Here is a 20,287-nt window from a genome sequence, read left to right as displayed (position 1 = left end):
CAGGGTGCTCTCTCACTCGCTAATGGAGTCAGAGGAAGACGGCCGGGGCATCCTAGCATCCTCCCCGCGATCCCAACGCCGGGAGCCACGTTCCCTGCCGTCGGACATCGCACCGCCGCCTTCCCCCTTCGTCCTACTTCCTCCGGAAGCTCTGCCGAGCACCACGACCGACACCGTGAGGGGGGAGTCGCTCCTCCATTCCTCTCACACCCGGGCCATCAGCCAGCCCCCTTCAGCTGCACGGGATCTGCCCTGTCCCCACGACCGGTACCTGAGCACAGGGAGAGGGAGCCTGGGGCCAAAAAAAGGACTGGAACTGAGTTATAGTGTTCTGTTTTGCTGTCAATTTTTATAGCTGTTGTTTTTTCTTTTGTTTGCCACGTTAGATATATTAGTAAAGAACTGTTATTCCTATCTTCCATATCTTCTGCCTGATTTCAAACTATAATAATTGGAAGGGAGGGGGCTGCACTCTCCATCTCAGAGAAGGGTTTCTTGCATTCCCTTAGCAAATACCTGTCTTTCAAACCAAGACACCAGGCTGGATTTTTAGGATCATTAGGTCTCCATAGTGCAGGAATGATGCCTGGGGCTTTTGGAGAAAAAGCAGTTATTTCGGGACACCCGTTTATCCCCCATCTGTCATTTACACCTTTTACAGCTTGCCATAATCGAAGATGCCAACTTCACTCGTGGTTTTAGGAGTCGCTTTAGGAGACCATTAGTCCTTTCTACAATTCCATTGGCTTGTGGGTAATAGGGGGTGTGAAAAGTCCGCTTTATTCGTTCCTCCCTTGTCCCACCCTATACTACTTTAGCAGTAAAGCGAGACCCATTATCAGATTGAATTTCCTGCGGCTTTGGGAAAGTTCCAAACAATTTTTGCAATGCCTTAACAGTGTTATCTCCTGTAGCTCTATTAAAAGTTTCAGCTCCACCTAACCCCGATATTATTTGCATTCCTACCATCACGAAATGTTTGCCACCTGAATTTTTAAAGGGACCGACATAATCTATCTGCCACGCGTTCCATAAGCCTTTACCCTTCCTTAAGCGCAACGGGTCACCTTCCAAAGGATGTCTTTCAAATCGTCCACGGCATCGCTCACTAGCTGATACGCACGTTTTGCGCATTTCCCTGGTGACAGGCCAGCCACGAGCAAGGGCTTCCTTGTACAAATCTTTCGCACCTGTGTGTCATCTTTTATAGGCAGCCATTCTAGCAGGTGCTCCCAGTCCTCTGTAATTTGTTCATTTTTCTGGGAATTCACTCTCGCTACCTCATCGGCTGCATTGTTCTACTCGCCGGCTGGATTTCCATCTGTCTGATGAGAAGCCACCCAACCTACGTCAAAATTCCCTTGACCTGCTATATTTAGAATTTTTTGCCATACTGGGATTCTGTTGACTTCCTAATCATTTTGCTGCCAGAAAGGAAGCCACTCTGTACATCCTTTAAACGCAGCATAGGAGTCAGTGTAAATACAAACAAGAAAGGTATTATGTGCCTCACACTGGAAAACACTCCAAACAGCAATCAGCTCACCCACCTGAGCACTGCCTTCTCTCTCACTAATAATTCGCTTACCAGATGAAGTATGGAGAGCTACTGCCCTGTATTTCCACACCTTTCCCTCTCGTTTAGCAGATGCATCAGCTAACCAAGAATTTGCCAGTTTTTTGGGAGAAAAAGGAGGGGCCACTTTAATTAACGAGGCAGGTTTGTCATGGCCGCTAGCCAAGCTTTCAGTTTCTTGTATTGCCAGATTTTTTGCAGCTCCTTCTAAGATGTTACAGTAATGCTCGATCTGCGCATACCACTTCCTGACTGAGGATCTTTGGGCTACCCCTCAGGGGGAGGGGTCCTGCTGGTAACCACTTGAATAATTTTGAAAGGGCCTCTCAATACAAGTGATTGTTGACCTTTAATTTTCTCCACTTCTGTGAGAGCTAAGCTACCAACAAAAAGTCCCTTTTCCCAAGTAGCGTACCTTTTATCGGCATGTTTAAAACCACAGGAATAGAAACCCACTGGCCTTGTAGGGCCCTCCGGGCCCCCTTGCCATATGTGCACCGACAACCCTGAGGTGGGAAATCTCCATTCTACCTGGAAAGGATCTGTGGGATGAATAGGGCCTAGAGCTTGATGCGCAGTCACTTGAAAAATCAGCAATTGCAGCGCTTCCTCCTGAGAAGTTCAATCCCATTTCACCCCTTTCCTCAGCAAGTCATAAAGAGGCCTGGCAATTATTGAAAAATCTGGAATGTGTTTTCTCCAGAACACTAATAGTCCTGGAGCTTGTTGAAGCTCTTTCCTGGATCCAGGCATTTTAATTTGATCTAAGGAAGTTCAACTGTCAGGTGGAATACATGTCCTATCTCCTTTCCACCCAATTCCCAAGAACTTCATCTCCTGAGAAGGTTTTTTAATTTTCTCCGGTGGAATTTGTAACTCAAGGCTATTCAGATGTGTTGGGAACGATAAGGATTGGACAGGAAGTTCTCACATACGTGTCACAGAAAGATCTTTGAATGTAGAATCTGAAGAAGGAATAGAAATGACAGCAAGTTTTGATATAGAAGAACTGCTGAGCCAGCCTTACTGGGTGACTAGAAGGCAAAGAGCAAGTGAGTTGGAAGGGGATTTTTTGGCTTAGAGCAAAGGAAAAACCCTCCTCAAACAAAAGATGTTTTACCAAACAAAAGGATTTTCACAGACAAACAAGGAAGCTGATGTTGCAGGTAGAGAAGAGATCTCAGAATTTTCCACTGCAAGAAAACTGAACAACGCCTTCTAGCGTAAACTGTAACATCCTAACCTTTTGCGACTGGAAATAGCAACACGAATACTGTAATGTTAGTAGTTAGGATAGGTCATAGGTAATAGTAAAAGTATTGCTTGGTTGTCGTGCGTTAAGACGCTCTGTAATGAAAAGCGTATAACGCATCGTCACCAGAGCCGGAGGGGGCTTCGGACAAACCTACAGCTGAAAAGGCTGTGGGCTGGGCTCTTGTCACACCCGTGAATGGCTGTATCATTTGGATATAATAAACGGCGTTTTCAAGAGCTGCCCGGAGCCCCGCGTCGCTCGATTTCGGCTCTTACAATTGGCGCCCAGATTTTAAAGGGCAGAATCGGAATATTCTTCAGTAAGAGGCCTCCCTGTGAACTTGAAAGGGAAGAGGATTAGGCACGTTGAAGGAAAAGCGACCGGTGCCTGGACATCGTTGCTGCTGGACGGTACGCGGACCGGAGCTCGACGGCTTCTGCTGCAGAGGAAGACAGCAGGTGCGCACTGGGTAATCACGGGGCAGAATATATCTGCAAATCAGAGGGATGTGTATCAGCATTTTTTATCTTTAATTGAATCAAGTCTTGCCTAAGCAAGAGTTCAAACAGATTGTAACATGGACTATAACTCATGTCCCAAATGCTAACTCTGAAGAGATCTGTACTAGAGACTTCTGGGACTCTGTAGCAGTTAAATTATATAACATTTCTCACCGCAACAAAATAGCAACAGATTTACTCCCGGCTTGCCGTTTGCTTGTGGAGATCTTTGTCCCGAAACCGCTCCCCGTCCCGCATTCCACCTGAAGTCTCACCGCCGCTCCCCTCCGAGCAGTCCCTGCCAGCTTCTCCAGACGCGAGAAAGGCGGGGGAAGATAACGCCGATTGCCACTGCGGTACGAGAGACTGACGAATGTAACAATGCCCTGGAGGGAAAAGGGGACTTTAAAACAACACCGGGAACCCCTGCAAAGCAACCGGATTTGTTTCGCCAATGACCACTGCTGACTTGTGAATTGTCAGAGTGTGGAACTCAAGTTGATATCACAGGCGCTGATATCAAAGGAGCTGATGTTACTGTAATATCTCATTCTGTTTGGCCAAGAAATTGGAACTTTCTAAGTCCTTCAGGTGCCCTCGCAGACATCGGAGCGTCACGATCCGCTATTAATGCGGAGCGGGGGTCGTGATGGTTCTTTTGATCTGAAGGGTGCAAACAGGCAAAATGCAGGCGACAAAATCAGTTTATTCAACGGCAGAAAATCAGTTTATTCAACAACAGCAATGCATTTCATCAAATGCCGACAATTCAGTTACGGTAAAGGGGAGAGGTATAGGAAACAAAGTATAGGGAAAGGGGAAGGAAAGGAAGGGATGGGAAAATAGCTACCAACAGACGAGACGGGCGTCCTCGCGGGTCATCCGATAGACGAGTCTTCGTCCCTGGGGAGATCTCAGGGGTCTTCTCCAGGGGGTAGACGTGTCTTCCTCGGTGGAGAGATCTCAAAAGGTCTTTTCCAGAGGGTCGCTCTTTATAGTCCTTATCCAAAGCGAGCGGCCTCTGGCCAAGAGGTGGGAAGATTTATGGACCATTGTGTGGTGCTGCAGGAGACAGGTACGGTCAAGCAGTCCTCAGTTGGTACAACGCGACCTCTGGTTGGTGCCACGACAGCACAGTCCAGTGAACACAATACACCAGCACACAGTCACGAGCATCCACCTTGGCCCGGCCGGCAAACCATTGTCGGGAGTCAGCCTGGGTGGGGGTCCTCGAGGTCTCCTTGCGACGGTCGGGAGGCAAAATCGAGGGGAACTTCGGACCGACCCTTACACCACCCCGTGACTCACGATCATCTTCAAGAGCGCCCCTTTGCAGAGTTGTAGTGAAGTCTTCAGTTGTGGCGTCTTCAGGACTCGTCCAAGTTGGTAGCATATCCCAGAAAACAGAGACAGAAAAGTAGGAAAAAGATAAGGGACAGGATAAGGAAAAGGAGAAAAGGGAAAACAAAACAGATGAATTATATTCAATTTTTTGATTGCTAACAATTTCAAACAATTTGTTCAATTCTTTAATTTTTTTCAATTTTGTTTAGAAATAAATCAATTTTTTTAAAGCAAGTTTTTGATTAAACAATTCTAATTGCAATTAGAAGATAATCAATTCTAGTTAAAATATTTTATCCTATTTAAAACCTTGTGTCAATAACCCTAGGGATGTCAACAGTAACCGATCTGGATACATCTGTCACAGATGCCAATTGTGCTAACCGTTTCATTATTCTCCAAGTCACAATGTATAGAATTGCTGATAAAACAAAACCAAAATGAAAAGAACAATGGTGGGATGACACAATTTGTTCAGGACACCTCTAGCAGTAGGTGACCACCCAAAGAGAGTATCCCACCACCTGTGTTCAGCATCTGTCTTTACCCTTTCCAAAACACGATGTATTTTTTCCACATTGTGATGAACAGCTATTAGAGTTTTCTGTCCATTTTTCTTGATCTTCTCCAAAATTTCGATCAGATCTTGGTGGAGCAACAATTGCTTCACCAGAGAGAGGTTCATTCCAATTGGAGTGGGCAATAGATGGTGGATCAGTGTGTAATTTGACTGCAAAAGATGGTGAGAAGTAACTGGGGCTACATAGGAAAAATCACATCCTGAAATCCTAGTAAAGTTACAGACACAAAAGTTTGAATGATTTTTAGTATTCACTACTAAATTTTCTATGGAAACACTATCGCAAGCAGTTCTAAAGCGTGCACATCCATTTCCTACATATACCAGTACTATTTCAGAAATCTCGTTTGGATGAATTTCAAAATTGCAAACATTCTGTTCTGTATCCAAGCAAATATCTTGAGCTCTGATTGCATTACTTTCACAGATAAACCCTTGTTGTTCCCGGACAATGCAAGTTCCCAAATTGACGGTTTGCCACCTCCCACCGATTTGACGGGCCCATTCCCTATGCTCGAAAGGATAGAGAATAGCTCCATCATGGTTCAACCCTAATGCAGTGATAGGGAATATCGAATGCACTGAAGCATTACGAATTGTCAGTACAAAGGCTGTGGCTGTGTTTGCGCTGGGATCGTAGGTAAAATTTACTAAGTTCCACCAGGACTGGTATTCTTTTTCAAAATCAGTGGCACTTTCCCAGACTATTTTTCGAATTTCAGTGGGAAAAGTGCCTTCCTCACCTTCTCTTATAATTAAAGCAGCAATCGACTGCATCCACAACTGGGCCCGGATACAACTGAGAGCCAAAGAGATGTTACTTTATGTAGTACCAAGTGCATCGATTATCAATTTGTGGTCATTTACGTCCCAACTTGGTAATATGTTTGATATGATAACAACCACTGTCGGGTCCCCAAAGCTGTTAAGGCTGTTTGCAGGGGCCGTTGTAATTTGGTTACATCTCCAGCTGTGGTAGCCAATTTATTCATTAGTACTTCTGAATCGATGGTATTCAAAATTCCTAATCCTGTTCCCACAACACCGGTTATGTCTCTTGCCATTCATTTTTTTAGAAGGATTCCGTTTCCACAGCCAGGTTGTCCGTCCCTCAAAAGACGTCTGTAGAAAGGGTGAACAAGCTGGCTGAACTTCTGAGACATTATTTTGCATCAGCAATTTGATTTGTTTGAGAAACCATGCCGGATTAAACGATATTTGTTGTTGGCCAGTTTTTCTAATTACATATGGTCCAAATTGAAAAATCGTAGGGCTCAACACAACCGGTGGTTGGGTAGTAGGCGTTACAACATTAACATCAAGTTCCCCCCAGTATTTTGTATCATTTTTTCCACACATGGTTTTATAGGAAAATTGTATAGCAGTTAGATTTAGCCAACAGTCTTGAGTTTGGGTTCTACAATATAAAGTCCGGCCGTGGGGTCCTATGCCGTAACCGTATGCAGGTTTGATGAGGGATCCGGCCACTAATTTACAAGTTATTGTGACATCATCACCTTGTGTCACCGAGAAGGAGGAAAAACCTTGCTTTTGCCATCCAACACTAAGGGGGTGCTTCTTCATGTCCCTCGGTGTTCTTCTGTGAAAAGTAAACACAGCAGAGTCTGCCTCCAGGAGGCAGGAGATTAAAATGATGGAACTATCCAGTGCGTAGCGTGGACTGGAATTCTGTTAACTTCCCAATCATTTTGCTGCTGAAAAGGGGGCCACTCTGTACCTCCTTTAAACACAGCATAGGAGTCAGTGTAGATGTAAACAAGAGAGATATTCTGTACCTCAAGCTGGAAAACACTCCAAACAACTGTCAGCTCACCGGCCTGAGAGCTGCCTTCTCCCTCAGTAATAATTTGTTCACCAGCAGAAGTGGGGAGGCCTACTGGCCTGTATCTCCCCACCTTTCCCTCTCGTTTGGCAGAAGCATCAGCGAACCAAGAATTTGCTGATTGTTCAGGGGAGAAAGGAGTGGCTACTTTACTTACCAAGGCAGGTTTGTCATGGCTATTAGCCAAGCTCTCAGTTTCTTGTATTGCCAGATTTTTTACAGCTCTTTCTGTTACTGAGAAGATGTTACAGTAATGTTCTATCTGGGCATACCACTTCCCAACTGAGGATCTCTGGGCCACCCCGTCAGGGGGAGGGGTCTCAATAGTGACTGAGATGTGTTTTCTCCAGAACGCTAATAATTCTAGAGCCTGTTGGATCTCTTTCCTGGATTCAGGCAATTTAATTTGATCCAGGGAGGTTAGAGTATCAGGTGGAATACATGTCATACTTCCTTTCCACCAAATTCCCAAAAACTTTACCTCCTGAGAAGGTTTTTGAATTTTCTCTGAGGAAATTTGCAAATCAGGGTTTTCCAAATGAGAGATTATTTTTTTGTTGGGTATCCCCCACTACTTTTATTTCATCCCCTCCCACCAGAATATCATCAATGTATTGATAGACAGCTGTATTGTCAGGTTTGGGTATCTTTTCTAATTCCTGGGCTAAAGTGTGGTGGGCCGAAGTGGGGGAACGTTCAGACCCTTGGGAAAGCCCAGTGCAGGTGTACTGCTTTGGCTCAACTCCCAGAGCCTGTGGAGGAGATTGATTTGGTACATTGTTCAGAACTTGGGGAGAAGTTTGCTCGAGGGGTGCATCACTGATATAATCATATTCTATTTTAATCACAGGTTTCAAGTTGGGGCAGCAGTGTTGCCCACAATTTTTCATCAAAATTAGGTCTTTTTGAGAGTGTATTGTATTAATGTGAATAGCTTCCTTCTCCTGTGTTTCTTTTGGTGTTACACCCTAAGTTGAATTTTTGTCCCATTCTTCTTTTAAGGCAGCTTTTAACAAATTATTTTCATCTAGCAACAAATGGTTCTCATTCCTTTCTTGATATAATTCTTTTTGCAAAATTTGAACAAGATTTTGTAGAGAGTCTATAATTGTTCTTTCCTCATTTCTGCTCTCAGAGCGAGTTTCTATAGCTGCCGTAAGACAAGCTCCTAAAACCGAGCAGAGCACGGTTTTATTTTTGCCCAGTTTGAACTTTGACTCATGTTGCAAAGAACATATTCTATCAATGGTATTTTCTAGATTAAACCAATTTTTGTTGGCCCATTTTTACCCACCTTGGGACGGTCTGCCCCTATATTTAGCTAATAGAGCACAAAATGCAGCTTTATCTGTTACAGTGGAATTCTCAGTCATTTTGTGAAGGGAAAAGTAAAAACCACAACGGGGAGGTCTATCTCTTAAGTTACCACACACAACGAAACAGCTTCCCCTGTGTGCCCCCCTTCGCTTCCCTGTGCGGGTGAAGAGACCAAACTACTTGGAAGGCAGTCCTTAGTTACAAAACACCGGGTTGTCTCTTAGCTACACCAAGCAGTCAAACATCATAAAAAACAACAACAACAACAACAACAGCGTCCCGCCTTTTGCACCAGTAGATCTTTTGTGAAATTCTGACGACAGAGCCCTCGAGCGAGTGTGGGGATGCTTTACACCAAGGTGTCTGCAGTCTGCGGGAAATCAGAAAAACCCCCCTTGCTTTCTAGACAGGCTCACCCATTCAAGGTGGCCAGCTAGGTGCGGCTGGAGTAAGACTTCCTTCCCCTGCTACAGACTACAGACAACCTCGCATCCCTTCTGTCTGCCAGGAAATCCTGTCCGTGAGGCCAATTTAATGTCACGATCCTCTATTAATGCGGAGCGGGGCTCGTGATGGTTCTTTTGATCAGAAGGGTGCAAACAGGCAAAATGCAGGCGACAAAATCAGTTTATTCAACAACAGCAATGCATTTCATCAAATGCCGACAATTCAGTTACGGTAAAGGGGAGAGGTATAGGAAACAAAGTATAGGGAAAGGGGAAGGAAAGGAAGGGATGGGAAAATAGCTACCAACAGACGAGACGGGCGTCCTCGTGGGTCATCCGATAGACGAGTCTTCGTCCGTGGGGAGATCTCAGGGGTCTTCTCCAGGGGGTAGACGTGTCTTCCTCGGTGGAGAGATCTCAAAAGGTCTTTTCCAGAGGGTCGCTCTTTATAGTCCTTATCCAAAGTGAGCGGCCTCTGGCCAAGAGGTGGGAAGATTTATGGACCATTGTGTGGTGCTGCAGGAGACAGGTACGGTCAAGCAGTCCTCAGTTGGTACAACGCGACCTCTGGTTGGTGCCACGACAGCACAGTCCAGTGAACACAATACACCAGCACGCAGTCACGAGCGTCCACCTTGGCCCGGCCGGCAAACCATTGTCGGGAGTCAGCCTGGGTGGGGGTCCTCGAGGTCTCCTTGCGACGGTCGGGAGGCAAAATCGAGGGGAACTTCGGACCGACCCTTACACGGAGGTGGCACTCCTTGCTTGCAAAGTAAATCTATGATTACTGTTATAGGACCAGAAGGAAAGAAAGCATTGATTCGCCCCTATCTGGTGCAGAAACCCATCACCGTGTGGGGAAGAGATTTGCTGTGTGCCTTGTTCGATTTTCCAGCTCTTTGCTCCATTCATTATCCAGCTAGTGACCCTGTGAGTGGAAGCCAGGATACAGGCACCTGAACACGAAACTGCGCAGAATCACCAGGAGAAAACTGACTGCCAGGAACGGATCAAGAAAAAAGATGGAGTTGTATTATTATTTGTGCAGGTGTATGGTGTTTTTAACCTTTTGTTTTTATTTTTACAAGGAAGCTTTACTCATGTAGTTGGAGTGCCTTTCCCAGAAGGTTTTGATAATGTTACTTTTGATAAATATTGGCCATATAATAATCATCACATTTTCCCCACCCCTAGCTCGAGGCAACGAACTTAGATTGATAATTCTAGAGTTGATAAATCTGACCTTCAAAGAATTAGAAATTTTAGGCTCATTCACTATGGACAATTATAATTTGTTTCACTGTATAGGAAAAAATGGCTCTCATCTAAGCGTTGATCCTTATCACTCAGTTTATAGTAATATGACTTCTCGGTGTCATCAATCTAAGCTTCTTACATACGATGAACGTCACACAGATCCTTTTAACAAACTTCCTATTTGATTTCCTAAAGGAATTTGGCTCGTCTGTGGAGATAAATTTGATTAATATGAACAATTTCCTTCTCCTCTCTTTCTGTGGGTGTTTCAATCTGTCTTGATTTTTTGGCACATTCTTCTCTTAGGGCAGCTCATAACAAACGATTTTCATTCCTTTCTTCATCTAATTGTTTTTACAAAATTTCAACTAAGTTTTGTAAAGAATCTACGATTGTGTTTTCCTCGCTTCCTCGCTTAGGGCGAGTTTCTACGGCAGCTACAAGAGTGTCCTAGGGTGATGTTATGGTGTTTGTATCTCCAATCGTGTGTCCTGATTATGTTTGGTATTATGTCCTGTGCTTCCAGGACTGAGTCTGAGAGTGAAGCTTTGTTTTGTCTTGTTATCAGCCGGCTCACCTCCCCCATGGTCTATGTTTAGGAGAGGTTTTAGCTCGGTTTGTCTGCTTGCTTGCCTGCTTGCTTGCCTGCTTGCTCGCTTCTGCCTCTTTTTCTTTCCTTCGCTTTGCCCTTGCTTTTTCCTTATTAGTTAGTTCAGCTAGGCAGTCCAACTTTTTCCCTGGACTGTTTTCTCTTCCACCCCGTCCCCTCCCTCTCCTGGATACCATCTGAACCTGTTCCGGACGGGGACCTGGGAAACCCCAAGAAACACCGGGAGTCTACACTCTGTCACCGGCAGCAGCCATCCCAAGCGCCAGAGACTGATAACTGGGCGACCACTCGCCAGAGAGACTGAGTTTGTCATCCCTTCAGAACGGTGAAAGAGTTTTTTTTGTCAGCTGGTGTTGTCTTTTTTCCCTGTGCTGGGGAGTGTCTTGCTTGTTAAATAAACAGGTTTTTTCTCCCACTCTTCTCCGAGGAAATTCTTCCCGAACCCAGTGGGGTGGGGGGGAGGAGTCGTGGGGTTTGCTGTCTGGGGGCTCCTTCTGGAGGTTTTCCCCCCAAATTTGCCCAAAACCAGGACAAATAAATTGGCGCCCAACTCGAGGCTCGAGAAAGTGGGAAAAAACCCTGTTCTAATAATAATTTGGTTCAAATTCTTTTGTGTTGGTATAGAGCAGTTATTGGCTATGTTGTTGGAATTCATGTCTTTTGGGGTGGAGGCCTGCATGGGTTTTTGGTCCCTAGGGTTTTTTGAAGTCTTAATACCTTTGTGGTCCCTGGGTTTATTTGCTTATCCAGAAATAGCTCCGGTATTGTCCCTAATGCGTAATTTCTGTAGCAGAGGGGCATTGACCAAAATATCCATCGGGCTGGGCTTGGTTTTAATGGCCTGCAGGAGATTTATAAAGGTGCTGGAATCTGTTCCAGGAATGTATGGTTCTTGGTTGTGGTTGTGCACTCAGTTTGTTAGAGGAGAAGCAGGGGATGAGGCTTTTCAGCCTTTGTTCTCCTTCTTCTCCTCTGAATTTGATACATCCTTATTAGAGAATGTTCAGTTCCCCCTGAGTGTTAAAGAGACCATCTTTCTGGTGTTTAATATAGTAAGCTTTCTCTATACAGTCTGCAGTTTCTCTAGAATGAGAGCTGAGATTTCTAGAGGGGCTGAGACCCCTGACCCCAGAGTAGAGCCAGGCGTGAGGAATCCTGAATGGTGTGGGAAATGGGAGGATATGGGCCAAATCTTAAAGGAATTTTCTGACCCTACATCCTGGGATTTTCCATGTGAACAAATTCAGAACCCAGCTGAGGTGGCAAAGTACCTGAAAGAGAAGTGCCATGGTAATTCTAAGGAGAAGATCATTGCAGTGAGCTGGGCCCTGGCATATGCTTACCGTACCCTGCTAGATACTGTAGGGCAGCAGACAGAGGAAGGGGGACAGGCAGATAAATCAGCCACTATCCCAGTCACTCAGGCTGCAGCCAACACCCCAGGCTCGAGGCCAACAACTACACCAGACAGTGAGCCTAAGCCAGCAGCTAAACCTGTCAGTAAGCCTCAACCAATGGCTGTTGCTACCAGCACGAGAAGTGGAAAGTGCACAGACAAGACTGATCGACCAGTGGATGACGATGATGATGATGATGATGCAGGAGAAGGACCCTCGACGCCTCCTGACATAAAACCAGGAGTCAAAGCAACTGGTAAAAGATCAGAGGCCAATATTGAGTCTTTTTCCCTAAAGGACCTCCGTGGCCTAAGAAAGGATTACACCCGACGACCTGATGAGTCTATAATTAGTTGGTTGGTCCGTCTTTGGGATGCTGCAGGCGAGGCTACAATTCTGGATGGCACTGAAGCCAGGCATTTGGGATCCCTGTCACATGATCCTGTCATCGACCAAGGAATGATGAGAGGGCCTAACCCTCACAGCCTCTGGGCACGGGTCCTGGACAGTGTAGCACAAAGATACCTGTGTGCAGATGATCTTTATATGCAGCAGACCCACTGGAAGACGATAGAACAAGGGATCCAACGCCTGAGAGAAATGGCAGTGGCAGAGATTATCTTCTCAGATGACATAACAACTAGGAATCCGGACTTGGTACCATGTACATCTGTGATGTGGCGAAAACTTGTACGACTTGGGCCCCATGAATACGCTTCTGCTTTAGCAATAATGAAGCGGGACGAGAGGGATGAGACCGTGCTTGATATGGCAAAGAAGCTCCGAGCATATGCAGATGCTGTGCATGGCCCAACACATGCCAGAATTGCAGCTGTGGAAACACGTCTGCAGAAATTAGAAGACAAGATAGAGGAGAATCATAAAAGACTCAGGGAGGAGATTAAAGAGGACCTTCTCCAAATCTCAGCAGTACAAATTAGAGGCCCTGGTATCCAACGCAGACGTTCCCCTGATGGGGAGAGGAGGTACACCCCACGAGCTGAGCTGTGGTTCTTCCTACGTGATTGCGGAGAAAACATGAGGAGATGGGATGGAAAATCTACTGCTGCTCTGGCACAACGGGTGCGTGAATTGAAGGAAGGCAAGACCCAAAGAGGAAGTTCCACCAAAAGGAGAGCAGCTCCAGTTGCCCGTAGCCAAGCTGCCAGGTATGATGATGATGATATATCTGATCCCCTTGAAGGAACCTCTAAGACATATGCCCAAGGAAAGAAGGATAAACAGGCTTAGAGGGGCCCTGCCTCTAGCCAGGGAGAGGCGAGGGAAAATCGTGTCTTCTGGACTGTGTGGATTCGTTGGCCTGGCACATCGGAACCACAAAAGTATAAAGCTTTGGTTGATACTGGTGCCCAATGCACATTAGTCCCATCAAGATATGTGGGGGCAGAATCTGTTTCTATTGCTGGTGTGACAGGTGGATCACAGGACTTTACCTTGGTGGAAGCTGATGTGAGCTTGACTGGACATGAATGGAAAAAACATCCTATTGTGACTGGCCCAGAGGCCCCATGCATTTTGGGCATAGATTACCTCCGAAGGGGGTATTTTAAAGATCCAAAAGGATTCAGGTGGGCATTTGGGATAGCAGCTGTGGTGACAGAGGGCATCCAGCAATTGAACACCTTGTCTGGACTGTCTGAGAATCCAAGTACTGTAGGACTTCTGAAAGGAGAAGAGCAAAAGGTACCAATTGCCACTTCCATAGTGCATCGCCGACAATACAGAACAACTCGAGATGCTGTGGTTCCCATCCATAAAATGATCCGTGAGCTGGAGAGCCAAGGGGTGGTCAGCAAAACCCACTCACCCTTCAACAGCCCCATCTGGCCTGTGCGTAAATCTGAAGGAGAATGGAGATTGACCGTAGACTATCGTGCATTGAATGAGGTGACTCCACCGCTGAGCGCTGCCGTGCCGGACATGCTGGAACTGCAGTACGAGCTGGAGTCCAAGGCAGCAAAGTGGTACGCCACTATCGATATCGCCAATGCATTTTTCTCCATTCCTCTGGCAGCAGAGTGCAGGCCTCAGTTCGCTTTCACATGGAGGGGAGTGCAGTACACCTGGAATCGACTGCCCCAGGGGTGGAAGCACAGTCCTACTATCTGCCATGGACTGATCCAGACTACACTAGAAAAAGGTGAGGCTCCAGAACATTTACAATATATTAATGATATCATTGCGTGGGGGAACACAGCAGCAGAAGTGTTCAAGAAAGGAGAGAGAATCATCCAAATCCTCCTGGAAGCCGGCTTCGCCATCAAGAAGAGTAAAGTTAAGGGACCTGCTCGAGAGATCCAGTTCCTGGGAGTGAAGTGGCAAGATGGACGACGTCAGATTCCTACTGATGTCATCAACAAAATCACAGCTATGTCCCCACCAACCAACAAGAAGGAGACACAAGCTTTCTTAGGCGCCATAGGTTTTTGGAGGATGCACATTCCTGAGTACAGTCAGATCGTGAGCCCTCTTTACCTGGTCACCCGCAAGAAGAACGATTTCCATTGGGGCCCTGAGCAGCAACAAGCTTTTGCCCAGATAAAGCAGGAAATTGCTCATGCAGTAGCCCTTGGCCCAGTCAGGACGGGACCAGATGTGAAGAACGTGCTCTACTCTGCAGCCGGGAACCATGGTCTGTCCTGGAGCCTGTGGCAGAAGGTGCCTGGTGAGACTCGAGGCCGACCATTAGGATTTTGGAGTCGGAGCTACAGAGGGTCTGAAGCTAACTACACCCCAACAGAGAAGGAGATCTTGGCCGCCTACGAAGGGGTCCAAGCAGCCTCAGAGGTGGTTGGCACAGAAGCACAACTCCTTCTGGCACCCCGACTACCAGTGCTGGGGTGGATGTTCAGAGGAAAGGTTCCCTCAACCCACCATGCCACCAGTGCTACATGGAGCAAGTGGATTGCCCTCATTACACAGCGCACCCAGATTGGAAAACTGAATCGCCCTGGGATTTTGGAAGTAATTACAAATTGGCCTGAAGGTGAAAGTTTTGGTGTCACAGATGAGGAACAAGAACCAGTGACACGGGCTGAAGAAGCCCCACCATATAACCAACTGCCAGCAGAGGAAACACGCTATGCTCTATTCACCGACGGTTCCTGTCGCATTGTGGGGATGAATCGGAGGTGGAAAGCAGCCGTATGGAGCCCCACGCGACGGGTAGCAGAGGCCACTGAAGGAGAGGGTGGATCCAGTCAACTTGCTGAACTCAAAGCGGTTCAACTGGCCTTAGACATTGCAGGAAGAGAGAAGTGGCCAAAGCTTTACCTTTATACCGATTCATGGATGGTAGCCAATGCTCTGTGGGGATGGTTGGAGAGATGGAAAGAGGCTAACTGGCAGCGTAGAGGAAAACCAATTTGGGCTGCTGAAGAGTGGAAAGATATCGCTACCCGGTTAGAGAAATTACCTGTGAAGGTTCGCCATGTAGATGCCCATGTTCCCAGAAGTAGGGCTAATGAAGAGCAGAAAAACAATCAGCAGGTAGATCAGGCTGCAAAGATAGGGGTGTCGAAGATAGACCTTGATTGGGAACACAAGGGAGAGTTGTTCCTGGCTCGATGGGCCCATGATGCCTCAGGTCATCAGGGCAGAGATGCCACATATAAGTGGGCACGAGACCGAGGGGTGGATCTAACCATGGACAGTATTTCTCAAGTTATCCATGACTGTGAGACATGCGCTGCCATCAAGCAAGCCAAGCGGATGAAGCCCCTCTGGTATGGGGGGCGGTGGTCCAAGTACAAATATGGAGAGGCCTGGCAGATTGACTACATCACACTGCCCCAGACATGCCAAGGCAAGCGCTATGTACTGACCATGGTGGAAGCCACCACTGGATGGTTGGAGACCTACCCTGTGTCTCACGCTACAGCCCGTAACACCATCCTGGGCCTTGAAAAGCAGGTCCTTTGGAGGCATGGCACCCCTGAGAGGATTGAGTCAGACAATGGGACTCATTTCAAGAATAGCCTTATCAACACTTGGGCTAGGGAACATGGCATTGAGTGGGTGTACCATATCCCCTACCATGCACCAGCTGCAGGGAAAGTGGAAAGGTACAATGGACTGTTAAAAACCACCTTGAGAGCATTGGGTGGGGGATCATTCAAAAACTGGGAGCAGCATTTAGCAAAGGCCACTTGGTTAGTTAACACCCGGGGTTCCACCAACCGAGCGGGCCCTGCCCAGTCTGAGTCCCTGAATATAGTAGATGGAGACAAAGTCCCAGTGGCACATATCAGAGGTTTGTTAGGGAAGGCAGTTTGGATCAATTCTGCCCCGAGTACAGACAAACCCATTCGTGGGATTGTCTTTGCTCAAGGACCAGGTTGTACATGGTGGGTAATGCAGAGAGATGGAACAACACGATGTGTGCCTCAGGGAGATCTGATTGTGGGGTGAGGCAGCATGAGACAGAAGGAAATATGTAAGTGTCAAAGGTCTGAGCAAGTGAGATAGAAGGAAATGTGTAAGTGTCGAAGGTTTGAGCAAGTGAGATGGAAGAAAATGTGTCCGAGTAAGTGAAAGATGGAAATTTCTACTTGCTGAAGTTTTTACATGCTGTTTAGTATGTTCACGATATGGAGATAAGGGGTGGAATGTCCTAGGGTGATGTTATGGTGTTTGTATCTCCAATCGTGTGTCCTGATTATGTTTGGTATTATGTCCTGTGCTTCCAGGACTGAGTCTGAGAGTGAAGCTTTGTTTTGTCTTGTTATCAGCCGGCTCACCTCCCCCATGGTCTATGTTTAGGAGAGGTTTTAGCTCGGTTTGTCTGCTTGCTTGCCTGCTTGCTTGCCTGCTTGCTTGCCTGCTTGCTCGCTTCTGCCTCTTTTTCTTTCCTTCGCTTTGCCCTTGCTTTTTCCTTATTAGTTAGTTCAGCTAGGCAGTCCAACTTTTTCCCTGGACTGTTTTCTCTTCCACCCCGTCCCCTCCCTCTCCTGGATACCATCTGAACCTGTTCCGGACGGGGACCTGGGAAACCCCAAGAAACACCGGGAGTCTACACTCTGTCACCGGCAGCAGTCATCCCCAGCGCCAGAGACTGATAACTGAGCGACCACTCGCCAGAGAGACTGAGTTTGTCATCCCTTCAGAACGGTGAAAGAGTTTTTTTTGTCAGCTGGTGTTGTCTTTTTTCCCTGTGCTGGGGAGTGTCTTGCTTGTTAAATAAACAGGTTTTTTCTCCCACTCTTCTCCGAGGAAATTCTTCCCGAACCCAGTGGGGTGGGGGGGAGGAGTCGTGGGGTTTGCTGTCTGGGGGCTCCTTCTGGAGGTTTTCCCCCCAAATTTGCCCAAAACCAGGACAAAGAGAAGCTCCCAAAACCGAGCAGAGTACGGTTATCTTGTTGCCCCGTCTGAACTTTGATTCATGTTGCAAAAGAACATATTCTATCAATGGTATTTTCTAGATTAAACCAATTTTTGTTGGCCCATTTTTACCCACCTTGGGACGGTCTGCCCCTATATTTAGCTAATAGAGCACAAAATGCAGCTTTATCTGTTACAGTGGAATTCTCAGTCATTTTGTGAAGGGAAAAGTAAAAACCACAACGGGGAGGTCTATCTCTTAAGTTACCACACACAACGAAACAGCTTCCCCTGTGTGCCCCCCTTCGCTTCCCTGTGCGGGTGAAGAGACCAAACTACTTGGAAGGCAGTCCTTAGTTACAAAACACCGGGTTGTCTCTTAGCTACACCAAGCAGTCAAACATCATAAAAAACAACAACAACAGCGTCCCGCCTTTTGCACCAGTAGATCTTTTGTGAAATTCTGACGACAGAGCCCTCGAGCGAGTGTGGGGATGCTTTACACCAAGGTGTCTGCAGTCTGCGGGAAATCAGAAAAACCCCCCTTGCTTTCTAGACAGGCTCACCCATTCAAGGTGGCCAGCTAGGTGCGGCTGGAGTAAGACTTCCTTCCCCTGCTACAGACTACAGACAACCTCGCATCCCTTCTGTCTGCCAGAAAATCCTGTCCGTGACACCAATTTACCCTCACGATCCGCTTGATACGGGGCGGGGCTCGTGATGGTTCTTTTGATCTCAAAGGTGCAAACAGGCAAATGGCAGGGGACAAAATGAGTTTTTTCACAGCAATGCATTTTTTTTAGATGGCAACAACTCAGTTGCGATCGAGTAGAGAGATATAAGAAACAAAGTACAGAGAGAAAAAGAGAGAGGGAAGGGAAAATAGCTACCAGCAGAGGAGACGGACGTCCTCGTGGTCCTCGGCCAATAGACGGGTCTTCATCCGTGGGGAGTGTAACGAGTTTCTGGAAACCTCCGGGTGCCTTTAAGGGCTCCTACGCTGTTGGGCTTGTTCTCCTTTTTAAAAAAGCGAAGCAGCTAACGGTTGCTGTAAAGTTATTTCTTGTAGAACTGCATCAGTCTCAAAGGCAAAAACAGAGCAAAGCAAAGGCATTAAAGCAATGGCATAAAGCCACGGCATGAAGCCCCGGCTCTCCCCGAGGCGTGTTCTTTTATAGAAACTTCCAAGCAAGCTAAGACACAAACTCGGACCGCTACTCCTTAACCTATTAGAATTGTAGTTTTTTAGCACGCTAGGCTACGTATAAACTACGCACGTGGCCTATCTTGTTTTAACTGAAAAATGCAAGCAATATTCTTGACTATTGTATCTGAAGCTAGGTTCTTGGAGCCCTTAAGGAAACACTAGCATGTTTTTTAACCTTCACTAGAGCATGTGCTACTTCTCAGGCATCTAAGATCTTTTACTCTCTAAAAGCACTTAAAACTTATTTTATTTACTTACTTATTTACTCGCTCCATCTATTCATTTACTCATCCCATTTACTCACTTTACTCATTCCAATGAGCCTTTTGTCCCTTTTATTGTATCCTGGCTTACCTTTCATAGAAATTTGCCCATCTAGAATTAAAGATGCCTCAATTGTTTTAATAATTACCTTACCTTTAGCTGTTTCTTTTGCCTTTCTGTCCATGTCTTGAGTTTGAGTTGCTAATTTGAATAAACTTATTTTTCTTGTTGTGAGACAGAACCAGGAGTAAGAGAGCAAGGCAGGCCTAAAACTTGAGAGAGTATAAAAGAAAATTTATTAACTACACAAACAAAAAGAGAGGAAAAAAAAATTTTTTTCAGAATAAGAGTTTTTAGATCACTCCTTCCCTCCCTCTCCCAATCTTCACAACAACAAAACAAACATATAACAAATACTTCGGTCAGTGCCCAATTTAGTCTTTCTCAGTTCACTTCTGGAGAAAGAAGCTTCTTCTTGTGGAAGTTGTAGGGATTTTTCCCACAAGAAGGAAAAAACCAGTTCTCTTGTGGTTTTATCTTTCACGATTTGCATCCGCCCGGGAACCTGCAACCGTGACGCTCCTCCCAACTCTACAACCGTCCCAAAGTTGTAGATGTGGGCCATGTCTGTCTCATGGGGTATTACTTTTAAGAATGAAATGTTTGACAGCAAAGATTCTCTTTGTCTCCTTTTTCTCTGCTCAGGCTTCATCTTCAGAAAACCAAAATCCCCTTCTTTTCTCAGGACAGAAATTCTCAACACAGGTGCTTTTTAGTCAAATCATCTATTAAATGGAACATTTCCATCCCCCCATGTCTCTTTCCATGGTTTATAGGAATATTCAGTACATCAGTTCATTCCTACGATTTCACAAAAAGATTTTCAGCCATTTCAGCATCTTCTCATTCTCTTTCCATCTTAAAAACTTAGCTCTTACATCACTGACTTCAGAAATCTTCTTATTCCCTTTCATATTCAAAGGAAAGGCTGGAGGCTTTGCAAATCTTATCTGAGCACTAAAGAGTTAAAGTTTAACACAACTACTAAAGTTGGGCCAGGCTCAGGCCGTGCTGGGGGGGGGCAGCTGAGGTGTCAATCAGCCTTTCTGGGGCTGGGCTGCAGCCCCACACTGCTCATGGCCACCCGGGCAGGCCCGGCCCGTCCGGCGGCAGCAAGAGTCAGCCTCCCCCCACGCCAGAGCCGCAGGCTCGTGGAGGAGGAAGCCGTGAAGGTCTTATCACACAACTTTTTCTCCCCCTGGCCATCGGGTCCCCCTCGTTGGCAAACGGGGCCCAAGCGGCCTCCCGAGCCTCCCCCCCCCCGCATGGGGGAGAGGGAAGCTCGGGTTGG

At 46.5% G+C, this 20,287-nt stretch overlaps 1 long non-coding RNA gene across 1 annotated transcript; it reads right to left on the bottom strand.

Annotated features, from left to right (window-relative positions):
* Positions 1–4,661: 4,661 nt before the first annotated feature.
* LOC148219986 (uncharacterized) lies at positions 4,662–20,089 on the bottom strand. Its single transcript, XR_015799022.1, has 3 exons — positions 19,090–20,089; positions 18,356–18,546; positions 4,662–9,857 (listed from the first exon to the last, which is right to left on the bottom strand). It is a non-coding gene; the product is annotated as an uncharacterized LOC148219986 (long non-coding RNA).
* Positions 20,090–20,287: the final 198 nt, after the last annotated feature.

Source organism: Sturnus vulgaris, chromosome W (genome assembly GCF_052056855.1).
Source record: "Sturnus vulgaris isolate bStuVul1 chromosome W, bStuVul1.hap1, whole genome shotgun sequence".
NCBI lineage: Eukaryota > Metazoa > Chordata > Aves > Passeriformes > Sturnidae > Sturnus > Sturnus vulgaris.
Note: the sequence above shows the minus strand (reverse complement) of the source record. Positions and strands in the feature narration are given on the sequence as shown.